The sequence below is a fragment of the Uloborus diversus genome, chromosome 7, assembly GCF_026930045.1.
Source record: "Uloborus diversus isolate 005 chromosome 7, Udiv.v.3.1, whole genome shotgun sequence".
NCBI classification, from domain to species: domain Eukaryota; kingdom Metazoa; phylum Arthropoda; class Arachnida; order Araneae; family Uloboridae; genus Uloborus; species Uloborus diversus.
In genome coordinates this window covers 1,060,436-1,081,278 of record NC_072737.1, presented here as the reverse complement: position 1 = coordinate 1,081,278, position 20,843 = coordinate 1,060,436, and positions in this window count along the sequence as shown.

Here is a 20,843-nt window from a genome sequence, read left to right as displayed (position 1 = left end):
GTCAACTCCCAATGACTTTGTGCGACCAATAAATACAATTTGCGACATGCATCAGGGTATGTATTTGACAGTCGACAATTGACGATCCACAAATATTCCTATCTGCTCGTGAATGTTTACCGAAAACAAAACTGCTACAAAACCAGCGCGATTACAGAGGCAATTATGATTTTTAAAAAAATTAAATTTTTTATTGTACTGTATATTTTGATACAGTTCAATTACACCGTTTCGAATACTCAGCAATTGCTTAGAAAATACTTGTGCGATTAGATTATTTTGCGTTTATACTCGCATGTTCATGGCCAATCGCATTATCTGGACATTACGCTATAAAAACGATTGTTTTAAACATGCGTTGATTTCATCGGAATAATTGGTAATGTCTGCCGGAAGTCCCCAGACAGTATTCAGATGATTTCGCCTAAAAGTTTATCGTTGTCGTTCAAATCTTGTACAATCCTAGGATGTGCTTCGAATGAATGCTTTTACTCATGAGCCATAGTACACTTATCCCAAATTATAATTTCACCCTCTTGCAACACTACAGCCATACCACGTTTTTTTTTTTTTTTTTTTCTTTCTTTCTTTAATGTTATACATTACGTTTTGTTTGTTATGAATATCTAATAGGCAACTTTAAAGCTGAATGTGCTGTTCGTCTACCATCTAAAAAAAGTAGCAGCAATGCCTGACGATGCAATTGTCACTGCATTTTTCTGTTGCGAACGTATGTTTGCAAGAATTAATGTTATTAAAAATCTCTTGGGGAACAAAATAAAGAAAATAATTGTTTTCCGCTGAAATTTATTAACCTTCCTAAAATTAACCTGGAATATTTTTGAAGAATTCAGTAGTCTTTTTGGTTAAAGGCAGTTATGATTCTGGCACCTTCAGAGTAGCCTAACGCAGGTTTAATATAACAGCCTGGAATCTTCCTGCTTTTCTAAGAAAGCTCTCAAAGCATTAATACACGCATTGCCAACGCGAAGACAGACTCTCAAGCAAGTAGCTCGAATGTAACTCCTCTGCATCTCTTGCAACGTGTCGTGATCCAGATATCTTTTCGCACTCATTGGGTGTTGAGTCAATCTGGACGAACCGTAATCGCTCCGAAACCGATACACCTATTTAATACGTCTAATTAATCTTGATATTGGTGGAGAAAAATACTTTTCACAACGGTGTGAAATCTGCAATTTGTAGCAATTCAAGGAAACGTTTTGAAAAATATAGTTGATTTTCTCAGGAAGTAAATAATAACCTGTAATATCCCGAAACGTTATATGGAAATTCTAAGCAGCATTTCTGAGTTTTTTTATCCTGGTGTTTTTAGCAGTAAGCCATACGATGTTAGAGATATATCGATTTATTAACTCACACCGCCATCTATTAAGAATTTTTAGAACTAAACAATTAATTCACACTATTATTGCATAATTAATATGAAACTTGCAATAAAAAATTATAAAAACTATCCTATCTTTTAAGTTGGACCAAATGACACATAGATATGAAATTTGAGAAAAATCGGTTGAGTAGTTTCGGAGTTTACCCCGAACAAACATCGTGACACGAGATTTTTATATATATAAGATATAAATATATATATATATATATATATATATATATATATATATATATATATATATATATATATATATATATATATATATATATATATATATATATATATATATATATATATATATATATATATATATATATATATATATATAAATTTACTAACAGTTAATTTTGCAATTGTTTGTATTTATTTTAATTTTTGGCATTGTTTAAAAAGCTTGTCTCACCCACCCAAGACAGAGCAAACATAAAAAAAGCGTTCCAAACATTTTTTTTTAAAGTCTGCTTTTCGTGAAGTGTCAACCTGAAATTTAACATAAATTCCAAAATTTATGTTTAAGCTACCTATTTTAATAATTCTTTTCTTAATTGGAACAATTGAATGATCGAATAAAACAACATTGGGTGTTTTTTTTCTTCACTTTAAATGATTTTCTGGTCAAATAATTTTGTTTGCATCGTTAAAAAACGAAATGTGGTTTATCTTTATCCTTTTGAGCAAAACGTTTATTACAGTGTAGCAACAATGGATATGATTTTTTTTTTTTTTTTTGGCAGCTTTCTCCAATTTAGTTGCGCTCTCATGAAAAACAATCTTGTAAAATTTGTATTTTATAACATCCAACGTTGTTACAGACAAATATTCAATTATAAAAAAAAAGAAAAGAAAAGAAAGAAAACATTATTCACAAACTTAAAAAAGCATTCTTTTTTAAATTCAGCAAAAAATTACATTTATTTCTTTTTATAATTTCACTGAATAATTTCAATGAAAAATTATTAACATTCTTTCTGCTCTCGTCATGTACGATTACTTAATACAAACCTGCGAATTTCAACTCTTTATTTATGGATCTTCCATTTATGAGTCCTTTGTGAATAATACATCATTAAAACCATATTTTCGCAGCCTTAGGCTCCTAACTATTAGAAAAAAAAAGTGATAAAACTGCCCTTTAATAGCTTGGAAAATTATCGAAAATGTGCAATGAATGGATGTCCTCACATTTTGCGCATTAAAATTAACCAAAGCTCCATCCCTTTTCCAGCACCGATGCTTCACACCTCTCGATGAGCAATTCTTTAATCCAGCAATTATAGGGGCTGGAACGCGTAATTTCAGAAAATGATTTGCTAGACAATTATCTTCCCATTCTATCGCCTGCAGGCACTGCATTTATTGTCAAGTAGGCGGGCTTGCCGTGTAGGCTGTGGAATTTTGTAAAGAGGACTAAGTCAAAAAAAATAATTTTTTGTTGGTTGTTTTAAAAGTGAAGTTCCCTGTTTCGGATTTTTATTTTAACTTATTTGGAGATGATGAGTAAAAATTAATTGAATTTATGTATATTTTATTTTATTTTTACTTTATTTTTTTTTAAATTTATTTATTTATTTATTCATTTATTTCTTATTTTGTTGCTGTTTACATTTCATGTACGTTTTCACAATAGAAATTTTTGATTTTTCATTTTTTCATCATTTCTTTCTTTTAAAAACGGGTTCATTTACACGAGTGTTAGAACAACCATTTAACAGATATACATTTTTATTTTTTTAAATTTATTTATTTTGATTTTCATCGAAAATAGGCTCGCTTTTGTACGCGCAAGGCAATAAAATAACATCATGGAAACAAGAAATATCTGTCCCTACGTAAAATCAATGAATTACTGCCTATTCTCAGTTCACATTGGAAACGCATTTGAAACACTTTGGTTAAAAAAAAAGCTCCTGTTGCCTGAATGTGCACAAAAATGTGTTACAAATGTGCCCTATAAATAATAAAGTGTGCTGAAACGTGCTCCGAATCTGCGGTGAATGTGTCCTGCTAAAAAATGTTTGGTAAAATTAATCTCTTGAACACTTTTCAGACGAGATAGGGGGGCAAATTTAAGGAAAGATTGGGGGCACATTTACGAACAGATGGGTGGCACATTTATTTATTTATTATTATTTATTATTTATTAAAGTATTGCACAATACAGAAAGAATACAGTAACTGTGGCAACAATAATATAAAAAGGAAATTAAAACAAGCTATGCATTTTAAGTATTAAAACAAAAAAACTTAGAATTGTAAAATGACAAGTTAAAAATATCTAAATAATGACAATGAATGTTTAAAAGTTTATAAAATTTAAAAAGACAAAAATTATCAACATAGTTCCGTCTGGTTAAAAAAAAATAAAACAAAAGAAGATTTGAGAATAGATTGGGAACAAATCAATTGCTCACCCGTAAAATCTTTGCTTTTCGTTTTCGTATACACATAGTTTCAACACCTTTCTTCATCTACCTGTCAATAAAATCTCTCAATATGATCCTGTTAGAAATTGTGTTGCAATGAATCGTTGTTAGCTGATGTGGCGAAGGCCGAAGAAACGTACAGCCTCCCTAGCTCAAATACCAGCTATTCCCACACGAGGGCTGACAGCTGTCCTATTAGAATGCTGTAAAAATAGCAGAAAAACTGCTGGTATACTCAAAGGAGAATTCCATTGGTGTTTTGAAAACTGTCCCTAAAAATGGGTTACAAAGTGTTCCAGAAATCGAAACATATGTCGGTGCTCCAAAACTGTTCTCACATGCTTTCCCGAAGCGTTAAAAGTGTGCTGAACTAAATAAGTGCTCAAAAAAGGTGATTTCAGAAGCGTTTTGAAAACTTTCAAAAAGTGTGACTCAAACGGATTTCAAAAATGGGAATTATTGGGATATTTACAGTGTCAAATTAGTTAAGAATTCTAGAGATTCAAAACATTATGATTTTCTAAGAAAATAATTAATAGCTACTGCCATTGTGTTGTAGGCGGTAATGTCCTTGTGTTGTGTAAGACCGTGGTCACCTTATCGGAAAGGCGTCGGGCTCGGAACCAAAGGGTCCCGGGTCCGATGCCAGTCTATCAAAAATCCACCATCTTCGTTTTTGATGACTGGGGTACGTTGAAAAGGTCGTAGTCACAAAGTCCTCCAACTGAATCAAAACCTCTGGAGGTGCTAGAAATGGGACTGCCCTGCTTCTGGAGTGGATTAAAAAAAATGGAGCTGACATCAAAGCCCCAACCAACCGGTTAACCATAAATGGTGGTAGGTACGGAGGAACCTGAAGTGTGATATGTTTTTGTGTTGTTTTTATTTTGTATTATGTAGTCCTTTATTATTTTTTTTTTCTCGTTATTCAGTGTATAGAAAATAGGAATCCGGAAAGCTTTTGGAGATTAAAAATTTTCTAGTGAGCAGGGTTATATATTTGGGGAAAATGTCTTATTGACACAATACTGTACACTTAAAACTTACTCAGCATAGGTTGCAAACCTATATGTCCCATATTAAAGAGGATTTCTTTGAAATAACATGGTTTCCCTTCTTCTTTAATCTCGTTCATATGTGCCCAAGCTTGTTCACTTATGTCCCCTATTGGGGCACTTGTGAAGAATTAAAGACTTTTTTCAAACATACCATCAAGTAAAATAATACACTAAAATTTTAAATTAAAAAAAAATGCAAAACAAAGGAAAGGCTATGAAATTATGGGACATTTTTGCTCTTAGAAATTAGTAATATTTTTGAAGAAAAAAAATTGAAGAAAAAGTTCACATATTATTTGATTTAGACATAGCTAAATTCGTCTTTTGAATTTCAAATGCATGGTAATTATTCTCAGAATACTTATTGTATACTATGTATAAACATATCGGCATTAAAATAAGAATTTCATTGTAATATTTTTTTAATGCATTTTTCTTCTGCTGCTAGTTTCGGTTCTCTACGAAATGAAAAAAGATATTGAAAAATCACTTGAAGAGGATTTTTTCCCGGAAACGAAATAGTTTAAATTTGCTGCAAACAGATACGTGGTCTCTATCTTTGGAAAATAAATTGAAACTATTTTCGTAATGAATAAAACTTTTACTTTTCTTCACAAAAAAAAAAGTCATTTCTGTCCCGAAATAAATAACTTGGCTCGTTACAAAGGAATCTTTGAAATCATATCGGTGGAGTACTTGAGACTTTGTGACTTTTCGGAGTCCTTTTTTACTCAAATTAAATGTATTGTTACAAGGTGGGCTCTATTGTTTAAGAAGAAAAAACTGCTTTTCTTATTATTTTGAAAACCATCAATTTCCTGACCGCATTGTAACAAGAGATTATAAAAATGCAGTAGAACAATACATTTTTCAAGGACATTTTATTCGCTTTTTCGATTGGTAGAAAAACCTCCTGAAAACACTCTCTCATTAAAAGATATATTTTAAGTATTGAACAATACGCAGTGATGATCCGGGGTGTAAGGGAGTGAAAGCGAGAAGATATAAATGGTTCCAGGAAAAATAAACAAAATCATTCATCGAAACACGTGACAAGTAATGAAACGGAACGCGGAAACAAAGGGTCAAAAACTTACGAAAAAAGTAATCATCAAGGTAAAAAAAATGACTTTGTTCTTCGGATTTTATTTTAATCAAATGAAGAAATTTTGTTTTTATGTAAATTATAATGCTTTTTAATTAAAGTTATCTTAAACGATATTTTTTTTTTCGTCAACAACCACTAAAAGTGGAAAATTAGTATTATTTTTGCAATAGTCGTTTATTATTTCCGAGGTGTGCAGCCATCGAAAGATCAATTTCGAGAAATTCCGGTTGAAAAAAATTGCAAATGTACGAAGCAATAAATTATTTGCTTAGAGGTGACTCAAATAAGTCTTTGGAGAGGCACTGCGCAAAGAGCTTAGTGCCTTACGTGATTGAAACGTGTTTTTTTTTTTTTTTTTTGTATTACGCATTCTGCTTTGTTAGAAAATTAAAAAAACTCTTTAAAATACTTTAACAAAAAAGTTTTTTTTTTCTTTTACTTCCAGGTTGCAATCATGTATCTTCATATTTCAAAAAAACATGCGTAGTTCGCAATGAAGTAGTCGCTTTCTTCTGATATAGCGTTTAGTTTTTGCATGCTTTGGAGAAGGCTAAAAGGAAAATAAAAAAATAAAACGAGTTTCCTCATAGTCTAAAATCTCAAACAATGAAATCAACATAATGTGTTCAGAAATACGAAACATAGCAGCTGTGAATCAATTATAATTCAAAGCAACGTGTCTCAATCGTTTTACTTGCGCAACCCTGTTGACAAACATTAAGTTCCGGAGAGGCGGATAACCCCGACTTTGTTAAAATGTCAATGCTTCTTTAAATTAATAATGAATACAAATAGTGATACATCTTCTTAGAGCAATTTAAAAGTGCTGTTTCGTAACCAGATAGGTAAGGAAAACATTTTACTTTTAGTTGTTTTTTTCTGCAAAACTGAATTGCATAGAAATTTGCTTAAATTTGCTCTGAAATTTGCCTTTTGCAATTGATAACTTTAGACGGAAAATTGTTAACCCCAATAAAAGTTATCAGAACTTTGTTTTTTGAATCCTCAACAGTTTCACAGACCTCTAGGACTGTGGGAAAACTAGGTTGTTAAACACTGCCTCGAACCATTCTGACGACTTGGAGATATACTTCCTATCAAATATAACAATTTTGAATTGACCATTACTCTTAACCTCTCAACCTATAGATTGAGTTTAAAAAAATTAACGCTGATTAGTGCATATTCTCAATGAGCACACAACAGTTTTTCAGTAAGCAAGTCTTAATTTAAAAAATAAATAATAATTTCATGTAACCTTACTAGACAAAAGATGACATGAGGAGGATTAAAGCACTTAAGTTTAATATATGTTTTTTTTAACGTGTGATTTTTAAAACTTACTTTATTCCTTTTTACATAATGAAATTTAGTTTTAAAAAAAGAAATTTGTTAAACGAAATTGGTTGTGGTATTAAGTTGTGAGCCTATCCTATATCCAATAATACCTTCTTGATACCCAATAATCTATACCCTTCTCCTGAAATACATCTCCAATCTATACCATTTTTCGGCGGAGCACTCCCCTCATTGAAAAGTGCCGAATGCTTCATTTTCTGGCTGATAGCACCGAAGGTATAATTTTCACCTCCAAAGCTGCTTTGAAACTCGATACTTTATTACTTCTGGGAGTTAAAAATTTGCGATAGTGGTAGTGGTGAGAGGCTTCGATTGAGGTCAAAAATGAATAATATTCCAAGTTCCTCCAGGGTTTCCCGGGAAAAAAAATACATTATGATTGAGAGGGATGGATATAATTAATGACAGCACACCCCTGCGATGAAAATTAAATTGAAATGATGCCGTTGAGATGCCATTGTTAATTGTGTTCTCTGTCAAAGTGCCTGACAGCGGTACGAAGAATGAAGTGAAATATTACTGCGCCATTGTAATTGTCGAACTGATTGAACGGACGAGGATGGCAATTTATGGATTTGTAGCATAATTGACTTCGTCACCTTCTAACGTGAAGGGTGCATGTATTTGATTTTTATAAGACCTTATAGGACTACAACATCCTTTGGAAACGGAATTTAAATTCCAGCAGTTTCAAAGTAGAAGTTATAGATATTTAAGATTTATGTTAAAATTTATGTCTGTGTCTAAGAGGTAAAGCGCACTGTGCCCATTTTTCCTTATTTTCATTTAAATTTTATTTATTTATTTTTAAAGATTTAATTGGTAGCTTACTAATTTTTCATTCATTTTCACAAATTTATTCAGATTTAAGCACTAGCTTACAAAACATATCATTCTCAATTTAGAAATATAAATCATATGATTTTCAATTAATAAGTTCATTTATAACAATACAGTACTAAAAATCATCTCAGAAATTAATCAAATAAGTCTGATTGCGAACCCGGGAAGTCCCAGGTTCGAATCCGGGCTCGATCATAGATGTACTTCTCTCTCCTACCCTTGTCCTTTCTGCGTGTGAGTATGTTTGTGCTGTGAACGATTGCTTATCCTATTAACGGGTCCTTATGGCATGTAAGTACTGTGGAAGTCGGACTTCGCACCAAATTACGGTACAGTTGGAAAAGTGAAGCAGCGAAAGCCAAATTTTCGTTCTAGCTGGCACACAACAACATCAAAGATACAGATAGTACACATTTTATAAACATTTCCTTATAGTTCCACGATGTAACTACACCATAACATATTATCTTCATCATTTCTACCATCAAGTTTTGGTTAAGAAAAAGATTACAGGAGCTACATTTTTTTAACAGCATACGAATCTAATTTTTACGAGAATTGATTACATATGCAGCGTTTGATTTACGTCAAAAAAAAAAATAACTACAGCAACACATTTCAAACTAATTTCAGGAATGTACCATAGAATAAATTTTAAAATTTAAAATAGTTTACAGATAGCTATACTAGATCGTTTTTTACTGAAATTATATAGTTTCAAATTATATGTTCTTTTATGCAGTGCAACTGTATAGTTGTTGACAAGAATCTAAATTTCCTTTGCAGAAGACTTCACGTTCTCAAAAATTTCAAAAGAATGAAAGGAGTCGACTTTCATATTCCGATACTGAATAAAAGGGGAAAAAAAGAACAGGAAAATGTGAGTGCATGAAAAATATGTTATAAAAAATTTGTCTTTGAGGTTGCATTTGCTCAGAAATTTACTTGTATGATATTCCTCCCATTGTTAAATGACGTATAATATTTTTAAAAAAGTGAAAGCCTGGAATATAATTCCATATTCCTCAATAAGACTCTTTTCTGTTGCCTCAGATTAGGCTCAAAATACCATTTTGATACACACATACTTGCAATGCTTACTTACTTTTCTGTTTTTTGTTTCTTTTTTCTTTTTTTTTTAAATTTTAGTAGTAAATGCTCGTGGAAAAAAAAAAAAAAAAAAAAACAGAGTTGCCTATGAGATGGAGGGGGAAGTTCTTGGCTTTAACGAGCAATTGAATTTTTTCACGGGGATGATTTTAAGGAATCTTGAAATAACGTTATATGCTTGAAGAAAACAAAATATAAAATTGAGCAGAAAAAACATTCAAATTGGTTAAGAGGAAAATATGAGGAAACATTAATAGGAATAACAAAGAGTTATAACTACCTTTCAGGCCATTTCCTGTTCAAAAATGCAGATAAAAAATTACAGCTTCATAAAATTCTTTTTTTTTTTTTTTTTTGAAATTATTTTTAAATTTGAAGTCAGACATTCAGAAGTGTAGAAGTGTCTTCATTGAGTTAGTATTTTCTAAAATTATTCTAGAAGCTCCGCATATTAGGATTTTCTAGATATGATAAAAATTTTGCGAACATTGAAGCACGTACTAATTGTTGTTTTAAAAATGCTTCACTGTTGAAGGGCAACCCTTTAATTTGTCCATCATGTCACAAATACTCAGTGTATCTGTACTATGTCGTCAATTTCAACTGTAACGATAGTTTAACTGACATTGGTTAATGCAAAACAAGCTTTACATACAGTGGGGTTGCTTCCTTCAGTCAAAAGTACAATTTTTAGTCACTGAAGTTGATAGAATGTGCAAAAGAAAAAAAAAATGGACTCAAAAAATACGTTCGTTTTCCCAACAGTTATTTTTTAATTATTTTTTTTAATGTCCGAAGTTTCAAACAAGGCGTGGTATTAATGACGTCACAAAAAATGTACTTAGGTGTGCATTCCACTGGCACCCTGAATGTTCACGCTTGTTGTCTACCGCTTTTACAGGTTATGATAATTCAGAAACGAATTAAAGTATGCGCTCTACGCTTGCTATCAACCATATCGTTTCCACTACATATGAGTAAAGAAGTGAATTAAATATTGCGCTCTGCCCTAATGGCAACAGTGAATGGCAGTTCATCATTTGTAATGTCGTGCGCAGATGCGTAAAAAAATGAAATTGAGTCTACGCACCGATTTAAATATATTTTTTAAATTTAGAAAACTTTGTCGAATTGTTTAAAAAATTGTTAAATTCTGTGTTTTTAAGCATGATTTTTCATTGAAAAAAAAAAAAACTTTGAAAATTTCGGATTCGGCTCCATTGTACATGTATAAATAAACTAATTCAAATTCATTAAAATGAAAAATAACGGGGCAACAAGCATTTAAATTCATAATACGTGCATTTCTACTTAAAAAAATACATATATATTATTTTTTCTCTGAAAAGTCTAACTCTCGTGCTCGGTGTTGTAAAAATTCTAATTACAGCGTATTCTGCATTGAGACTTTTCTCTAAGAATAAAAGAAAAAAAAACACCAAATGGCTTTTGTCTAATGTTTTTTTTTGACCTTTGTTGCAAAAAAAAAAAAAAAAGACTACTAGGTGCAAATCACCAGTGGATATTACTTTGCGGCAAACTTAAAACATCATAAGTTTTCTTACTCTTGACGGTCATGGCGTATTTAATTGTCATCAAATCAAAACTCACGTTCTAAAGAGAGTAAATTGTCTTTTAAATTCTCAAAACAACCTTGGAGAAACTGGTTTCCGTTAATTGACTTCTGTGCGTTTGAGATAGTTGTGACATCTAAAAGTCATAAATAAATGAAATACGTGCTTTTTCTATGGGATTCTCTATTGTGTATATCAAATATACATAAAAGATCTGAAAACAATGTTAATGTTTGTTTAAGCAACTTCTGTTACGCAAAGTGTCATCAACTTAAGCTTTATTTATGATGTTTCTCGGAAGAAAATCATTTTTTGTTTGTTTTTTTCTGTTAGCTTTATTTTTTTGGGTTGTATTTTGAAGTCATTAATTTTATATAAATTATCGACATTTTGTTGCGAAACATTTGAATCTTTTGAATGAATGTTTGTTGTCTTATTTTTGTGAGCGAAAGTAAGTGCATTGTAAGTCAGGGGTGGATGCAGCTTACCATTTTAGGGGGAGGTCATGCTGACTAATGCCCTTTCCCCTCCCACGGGAACGATTCTACGGTTTTGAGCACGAAATTTTTTTTAAACTACCGAGGTGTCATTGAAAAGCATTAAAACGATCTGGAATAATGCTCCTAATAGGGCATAAACGTCAAACTAATTTCATAAGCAATGAAAAGAAGTAATATTTCAGATATTTACTTTCAAAAATAACTATTTAATTGAAAAATAAAACCAGCTGAAATTATTTGAATTTTATTTATAGAATGTTTGAATACAATGGGGGGGAGGGGGGGGTCATGTCCCCAATGAGCCTCCCTTTGTATCCGCCCTTGTGAGTATACCACATTACCACATTTTTCCATGTTTTACTTTTTCTCGTCCATGTAATAAAGAGCATAAAAATCTCTAATGGACACGGGGCAACTTAAACCAGAAAAATGATTAAGTTACAATAGTGACGTACGCCCTCCCTTTTCGTTTTACAACAATTTCTGCTCGTACTTTAACTTTACATCTATTGCACATCACCTTAAGCAGCATCATTAATACGTGCCATCAGTGCACGAAAAATACATTATAGTACTACTCAGGAAAGCTTCGTAATGCCGCCGATACGTTTAGCATATTAGTGTAAATTGTAAATAGTATACTAAAAAAGCTAGATTTATTGACAATGCTTCTTCGTTAAATGTTTTAAAAATAAATTTACAATTGAATCGCATAAAAAAGGGGAAAAAATGTTACTTTGATGAAACGAAACATAAACTGTTGTTTCTAAGTAAATAATAATCAAAACTGTTCTCCCGTTGAACATGCCTTCTCATATTATTTTTGCTCGCAAAATAATATGAGAAGGAATGTTTACGATTAAGAAACAAGTAAAGCATCAGTTTTATTGACATCGATTATTTTTAACCATATTTTGGAAAGTTGCATTCCACTCGAGGGGGAGGGGGGAGAGAGAGAGAAGTTGTAAAAGTAACAAACCAAAATTATTTTTTTTTCAACAAATGAAATATTGGAGTTGTTTCGCCCCAGAAATTTTTATATTTATTTTTCTGAGTCCTAGTTTATGTATCAAAGAGAAATAAGTAACATTTGAAATTCAACAACAATTTTCTCAAGATATGTCATTAATGCAATACAATGTTGTTTATTGTCGGAATGCTAGGGGAGGGTTTTCTTTTTTTACTTTTTTTTTTACTTCACACGGCTATAAGTCTGTCACAGTCAAACCTTACGCCTTAACATTTACAGCATGAAAAAAATATATAAAACATTTAACGGTACATTTATGACTTAATAATTATCTTTTGCAGCATACATGTTCCTGCTTTTAATACCAAAAGACCTTTTCCCACCAAGCTTTATTTAAAAAAAAAAAAAAAAGGCACAGCAAATTTCTAACTCCTCTGCTCTCGAATTTCTTCGAACCACCGTCTAATTACAAGGTCAGAACGAAAACGGGACCATTTTATGGGTGGACGACTGTTTGTCATTCAAAAGCCGTTCAGAGCGCATTAGTGCGAGGGGAGCGGGGGTTTTAGGGGAAGTCAATCCCCCCTAAGGGCAATTTCCTCCCTGTTCAGCAAAAGTCTCGTCTGTCATAGCTGAACCACCATTCCAAAGTTCTAGAACTTTAATGGGCCGTCGTAAATTTGCGGAACTCCTAGGGCTGTGAGAAGATTTTCTTGTAAGAAGACACAAGTGGTGAAATATGATATCGCACCTGTCATCAGTTGTTTGCAAACTATGAGCTTTTGTTTTGTTCATGTTACAGTTTATGAAGAATTATGAATATAATTTCAGCTTTTTTTCCACCGCATCTTTTTTTTTCGCATAATTATCAAACTTGGGAATACATTGTCAAACAAAATTAATTTTCAAGAGCTAATCGTTTTTTTTTCTTCTTTCTTCCCTTCCTCTTTTACCAATAACAAAAGGTCAGTAGACATCTGATTTACGCGAATGTAAATTGCTTTATCCATCTTACCTTAATTTGAGTAAATAAATTTGCAGAAAATATATGTGTATGTATTAGTTTCATTGACTCAAAATGAAAAAGGTATTTTGCAGCTGTAAGGAATAATTTGTTTGTAACATTACAACTATAAAATCATAACCTGAACAAAAAAAATATTATCAGTATTACTTATAATTTTAATTTTCTAAACGTTTGGAGTTATTCTGAGGTACTTCGGTATTTTGCTTCGTTTAAAAAAAAAAAACCGCTTTAAAGGAGTTACCACGAGGGAATAGATCAACTATTTACAGTTTTTTTTTATAAATATTACTATTTCTATAGTACCGTAAAATGGGGGAACATTGCTCCTGTAGGGATAACATTGCTGCAAAGTTTTTTTACTGATTTTCGAGGACTTCACTGACAAAGTGGTTGAAAATGTGGACTTTCTTTCAACTAGGTAGAAGATACTAGTAAACAGGTGGGCAAGTTGCCAATTCGAGACCAAAAATCGGTTAAAAAACGTATTCACTTTTTGGAGCAATATTATCTCTACAGGAGCTATGTTCCCCCATTTTACGGTAATGATCAAAACATGGGTCCTTTCGCCCGATACGAACTTTTTAGTTCATAGTGTGATCCAACATACGAAATACCGACAACCCAGTAATGACATCCAGAGACTGTAGTTTCGTCCTTGTTATGGACTCATTAGTCTGGAGTAGGCGATAACCGAGCTGAAGTCAGATGTCATCTCATTGAAGCTGAGAACACCAAAAAAACTAGTGCTAAAAGAAATTTAGAGTTCACACTAATAATACGGTTCGACTCGTAAATTAAAGGGAAGGCTTGAGTATCAAACCCGGGGTTAGGGGCGGTAACTTACTGTTTATGTGGTCCTACTTTAGTAATATAAAAACATTTTGCGTTCTCCGTGTATCCCCAAAAATTTAGTATAACTATGCCAGTGGCGTATCTAGCATGGGTACATTACATTTTACAAACCCGGGACGGTAATTTGTGGTGCCACCCCCCCCCCCTACCCTCCCTTCAGAAAATTTTCAGATTTGTAGTCTTAAAAATGCATTTTAGTTTTATATTGTTCGAAAATTTGCAATTTCATTTCGGCTGTCAACCCTCGAACGGGTGACATTTAGGACGGTCCGCCCGCCCTGCCCCCCTCGTCCCCCTGTAGTGATGCCACTGATTATGTTCAATTAGTACACTTGTGTTTATGGGTCTTTTACTAGAGGTAGATTTTATTAAGTCTAATCCAAGCACGGCGGCACTAAAGCACGGTGTAAAATTATCAATGTGATAAAATAATTTGAATTAGAGTGGATGAGTTTAAGAAGAAAAGAAAATTCATTCTGGAAAAGTATCATAATTCAAAGTTTTCAGAATAAAAAATGATGATTAGAAAACAATATACTCTGTGCAACCCATTGACAAATTGCCAATAGCGCTGCCTTAGATTTCCCAATTTCCGCGCAACACAGTGTGAACTCAGACAGCGTAATTTTTGCTCGAGCAATGAATATTACTTAATTATTAAAATGTAGATATCATTCCGAATGAATAAACGTTATATAAATGCTTACTTTATGCGAAACTGTATTCAGTGCTTAACAACGATGAAGCACATTATATGAAGTTGGACTGTCAGCTATTTGAAATATTTGGCCGAATGTTTTCGTTAATACGAAACTGCTTCGAGCGGGCATCATTCAGAGAGCTTTTCCATCCAATGGTCGAAAATTGCAACGGCCGAAATAGGAAATATTTTAGCTGCATTCCACTCCGAGATAAAAGACGCGGGAAATATTGTGAGAATTTCGAATAAAACGGGTAAAATGCGGACGAAACAGAGTGGTAAACAGGACGAGAAAATTCTTGCCAGTGATCTTTATCGCATTATTTCCTGGAAATTTCGAGCTACGGCTGCATTTGATGTTCCCGAAGACATTCCGCAGCTGGCCTACATCAAAGAGTTTCCGTCGAAAGTAAGAGATGCTGTTGGATTTAGGCATTGTATTGTACAGGCGTATACTTTTAATAAGTTCTTCAAGAAATTTTAAGCAGGTTACGCACTTTTGTTTCAGTATATTTGCATGAACTTCCGCATCTTCTGATTATTCTTAGCATAAAATTTCGGATTCACGTAATGAACGAAAGGGGCTTCTATGCATTTTGTTATGCGAATTATGATGTCCATTATGCATTATTCAACAATACATATTTAATCTTTCAACATGAAGTCAATTTTGATTTTAGGATTAATGAGATTTGTGTGAGATTACAAATAGATAATAGTTGATTCAGTTTGACGTAATATTATTTTGTTTTTCAAGTTTTTTTACCCTAAAACAAAATAAATAAATAAGAGCTAAACTAAAATAATGTGAAAAGCTTAAGTAAGTAATTACAAAATGTAATAACACTCATTGCAGATTATTGCAGGCACGTGTCGGCGGAATCTGCAATTTGTTTTTGTTTTTTTTTTTCTTATTTCACTTTTCATGCACAAAGCTATTTTTTTAGCTTGAAATTAGGGGTACGGGTATGAACTTTTTCATGGGTCATTTGAAAAATTAAAATCTCTCGTAGAAAATCCCTCTGTAGAAAATTCTGGGCAAACTGTTTTTAAACCCAAAAGAGTAATACAAGGGTCAGCTAAAAGAAAAATAGTACATAACAACAAGAATGCTACTAGGAAAAAACATCATACTGTTTTTTTTTTTTTTTTTTAAATCCTGTCCTGACATAGTTTCAAAGCTTGGAAAACTTTACAATATTGTTAAATAAAATAAATAAATAGCAAGATGATTTAAAATAGTCAATGCATAAAAGAAGTGAATCATCTAAATATACTCTACAACATTAATAGCGAATAACGAATTGCAGTAACTTGCAATTTTTGTGCTTCAAAACGTTGGTTGATTGATTATTCTACAACATTAGTTTAAATATTTTTTCCATAAGTCCATCTTGGGAACATACCTATTAGGGCTACTACTTGCACATCGTAAAATTATCAATTTATTAAGTTTATTAGAATTAGAGGGAATGTGTTTAAAGAGAAAGAAAATGTCTTTCTTTAAAGGTATCATAATTCAAAGTTTTAAAAACACAAAATTATTGTAACTTATACCCTTACTTAGAAATAATAACTACTCATACACAAGAATGCAACCTCATCATATAAAGAGGTGATCTTTTTAAAGTTACCAACGTATTCCGTTGAAAAAATGACGAATATCAAAAGTTTTATACGTATCAAATTTATACACATAATTATATCAGGAAAAATGTTTTCAAAAGCAAACCAGTCTTTATCCGGGAAAAGTATTCAGTTTTTCGGGAAGCTTTATCAGTTTCTATTTAGAAACATTCGTTTCCCGATTTTTCCGAGGTTTTTTTTTTTTTTTTTTTTAAATCCTTTACACGATTAAGCAAGACTGACAGTGCTTCAATTCCAAACTCATTCGAAAAGTTATTTTCATTCCAATCAATAACCCCCCTCTTCCCGCCCCTAAATACAACAAGCTTCAAAATACTGTTCAATGCACAAATTTAATGCAGCAGACAACTGCAGAGCGGTTACGACACTCCGGAGATTACGAAAGACGTCTCTATTCTTAGCTCCAATTTCTGTTCACAACCCATCTTCTTCGGGCAGATCAGTACTTAATTATACGTATTTCCGACACCACTTACGCAATCTGGTGTGACATAGCTCCAACGTAAGGGTTGTTATGTATACACTCTTAGCAGCAACACTTGCCAAAAGGGTATTATAATAAAGAACATTCGGCATTTATTAGAGTACTCTCTTTCTTCGATTTCCGTTTATTTTATGCCGCAGGTTGTATTACAATAAAGAAATCGTCGCCTCAGAGCAAGCGTAAGTCATATGATCCCAAAAACAACGGTAAGATATCCGTGTTTTTCTGAGGCGACAAAACGTAGATAAAATTAGAATAAATACACATAGTTTTCAATATTTTTCATGCGTTCTTAACATTTATTTTTTACTAGTGGTACTAATACGACTTTGCCCGTATAGAAAATAAAAAGTCATTTGGTTCACCTGTACATTTACAAATATTGGTCCACGTTATAATCCACGTTATGATAATTTCCACAGTAAAATGTTCTTAAAATTTTAATTGACAAAGAACAAAACCGATTTTTAAAATCAATCGCTTCGAATTGTTCACCCCTATACTACGAACTATTTATGTGCCAAATTTCATGAAAATCGGCCGAACGGTCTAGGCTCTCTGAGCGTAACAGACATCGAGACAGAGATTCAGAGAGACAGATATCCAAACTTTCAGCTTTATTATTGGTTAAGATTTTATTGTTCCTTAGACTTCAGCTACTCATTGCTGAATAACCAGTCAGTCAATACTATACCGACTTGTTTAGTTAACGTTATGGGATTTTTTTTTTCTTTCGCTGATCACAGTAACTGCAAAAATATAATTTCTAGTCAATGCCTGCCTTGAAACAAGTCGAATTTCTCAATAATTCACTGGGGGTTTTAAGAATAACATCAACAACTGTCTAAAATTGCATTTTTTAAACTTAAGTGTTGAAAAATTACTAGTGGAGAGTCCTTCAAGGGAGGGGCGATCACCCCTTGTGCCCCACTTGTATCATTTATTGCTTTTTTTTGTCATGAATTTCTCTTTTTTTTCATTTAGTTTTACCCACCTAAATATACAATATCACCTAATGAGAAACAAATAAAAGTGCCTACTCTGGAAAATGTTGCCCTAAGCATCAAATTACAAAGTAGTCAATGCAGTCATTAATTCTAATTGCATTATTCTTCTAACTTAAAATGCTAATTTCCTCGTGATTTAGAATGTGTATGCAATTACGGGTATATGCATTAATGATTTATGATATGAAATGACGATTCATCTGGTCGCCTAGAGCAGTTAGTTTGAAATGAAAATAAGAACAGCCTTTTCGAATGCAAAAGCACAGCTATATTTAAATAATTAAAAATAAACATCCCTTTTATCGTGATTAAATGATGCATTGACGTCTTTTTATCTTTTTATTTTGTGCAGAAAATGACACTTCCTATTTTACTTTATCTAAATATTTTGTCAAAATCTTGTAGTTAATAAAATACGATTCGAATTCCAGTCGCTTAGTTTTTTTTATATGTTTGTCTAACATTCATTTTTGAGAAATTCTTTATTCAAGATTTAATTTCCATTTTTTAAGAAGTTTTTCCTGCTGTACATTCCATATGTTCAATAAATGGAATTGCTTATTGGAGTGTGCATACATTACATTTCTAGTTTTAAATTATGATAGATAAAAAAATATTGTTAATATTTTCTCTAAATGAATAAAAGATTCATTTTGAAATTATTCATCCTAAGCAATCGATTTTTATCATCAATACCAATTATAACAAAATTGATGATGTTCATGCTAATTTTATATTAAATTAAAAGTATTTAACTACATAATTGGTATAAGAAATACAAAACCTTTGCCTCTCAAAAGAAACAATAAGAGTGAAAATTCCTGTTAATAAAGCCCAAGTTGCAAAAACGTGTTTCGGAGACATTTGGCAACATTTTATAAAAGCATACATTGTCAGTTTAAGTTCAATATTTATGAAACAATATTAAAACAATAGCTGCATTCCTTAAATACTTTAACACAGCTTGGGATACTCCGCCTAGACATAAATGGGTATCGGAAATTTAACATTAAAATAGATAAAAATTAACTTTTAAAATTGATGAATATAAGCGTTTGTGCGATTAAGACGTATTGTGAGTTATTATGTGCAAAACGTGTCAAATTTGGGATTATTTAGCTATAAAAGAAAAGCAAAGCAACTAAAATATTGAATGTCCAATTTTTACATTGCTATAAAATGAGAATATAAAAATAAATTAATAGACAAATAAAAATGTTGTACTTGTGGTTTATGGAACTGCAAAATCTTTGCATTTTTTTCCTCTTTTGTCAGGAAAACTCTATCCCACTTGACTCACGTCATGTAAATCAAAGTTACCACTATCCTCTTTAGTGCAAGACAAGTGTTCGGAATTGTTACCAAAGATCTTGCGTTCTCCCCACCTTGTCCAATCTCCTCGGTTTATTTTCCCTTCTAGAATGATTGACATTGCATGAGAAGGTGCGATATTTTAAAAAATAGACTGAGACTTTTTATCAACTGAGAAAGTAAAAGTTAAAAGAAAGGTAAAAGATAGGGTGGCCACTGTTAAGATTTACTCTTGCTGTTAAACTTTACACTTAACTGTAATATATATATCAAATGCTTTTTCTATAATAAAACGTAACTATTTGTATAATATGCTTTAAATTAGCTTGTGGGCCTACTTTGGAGCGAAGGGTATCGCTTTTAAATTGTGAAAAACTGTATCGGCTACTTATGTGCTTTTCCCTGACGAGTAATACCGTGCTAAATGAAAATAATAATAATAATAATAATAATAATAATAGTTACAAGGAAACTACGGGTAAAAATTACGATAAACGTATTTTCGATTCAAAGTTGTCATGTTTTTTTTTGTTTTTTTTTTTTTTTTTGAAGATTTTTTATTATTATTATTTATTTATTAATTTTTTGAATGAAAGCATAGCAACGTGTAATGTTAAAAAATAATACAATATAGTGGATCTCTGAATGTTACACAGAATTTGTTAAAATTTTTTTTAACCATTTAATTAACAGAATTTGTTAAAACCATTTGCACCAGGTAAAATTATTAATGTTTTTTTTAAATAAGAATTAAGGTGAATGTGGTTACATAGAACTAAATAGTCTTTCGGAAAACGCATCTTGACTCAAAATTTCAAGAGTTTAACGCACATGATAAATTGAAATACATTTTTATCTGGAAATTAGAACTACTCTTCCTCAAAAGTAAAATTCCAGCATATTATAGCGATCGATCGAAGCAATGCCTTTAAATTTTGCCATTTTCACTGCAGATACACGTCTTTCAATGCAGTACCACTATTTCGTGATGAAACGTAAACTAAATTCTTTTTTTTAATAGCTTACTTTAGGAACATAGGCCATTTTTGGCTCGACTATACCAAACCCAGTGGCACGACAGCCTGTGGGAGCGAAGGCCTACAGGGCGCATATCAGTCTTCCTGACCAAAAGCTCTAGGGTCTAGGCAGATGTTCTTTTAGGTGGCAGCCGAACGTGGGAACCCCAGAGTTTAGTTCCCAACCACGCTCGGAACTCATTTTATCGACCCACTGAAAGGATGAACGACTGAGTCGGCCATGCAGGACCTGGATATAGACATTACATTTAATTATATACATATTTTACATTAAATAACATCAGCATGAACTTCAATCTACAATATCAATTTGCTACCACGGATGTTTACCTTAAGAAGCACAAATAGAATACTTCTGCTCGTAAGAGGCATAACTTCCACATCCAATCAAGCAGCATGGATATCGATTACGCAAAATGTCA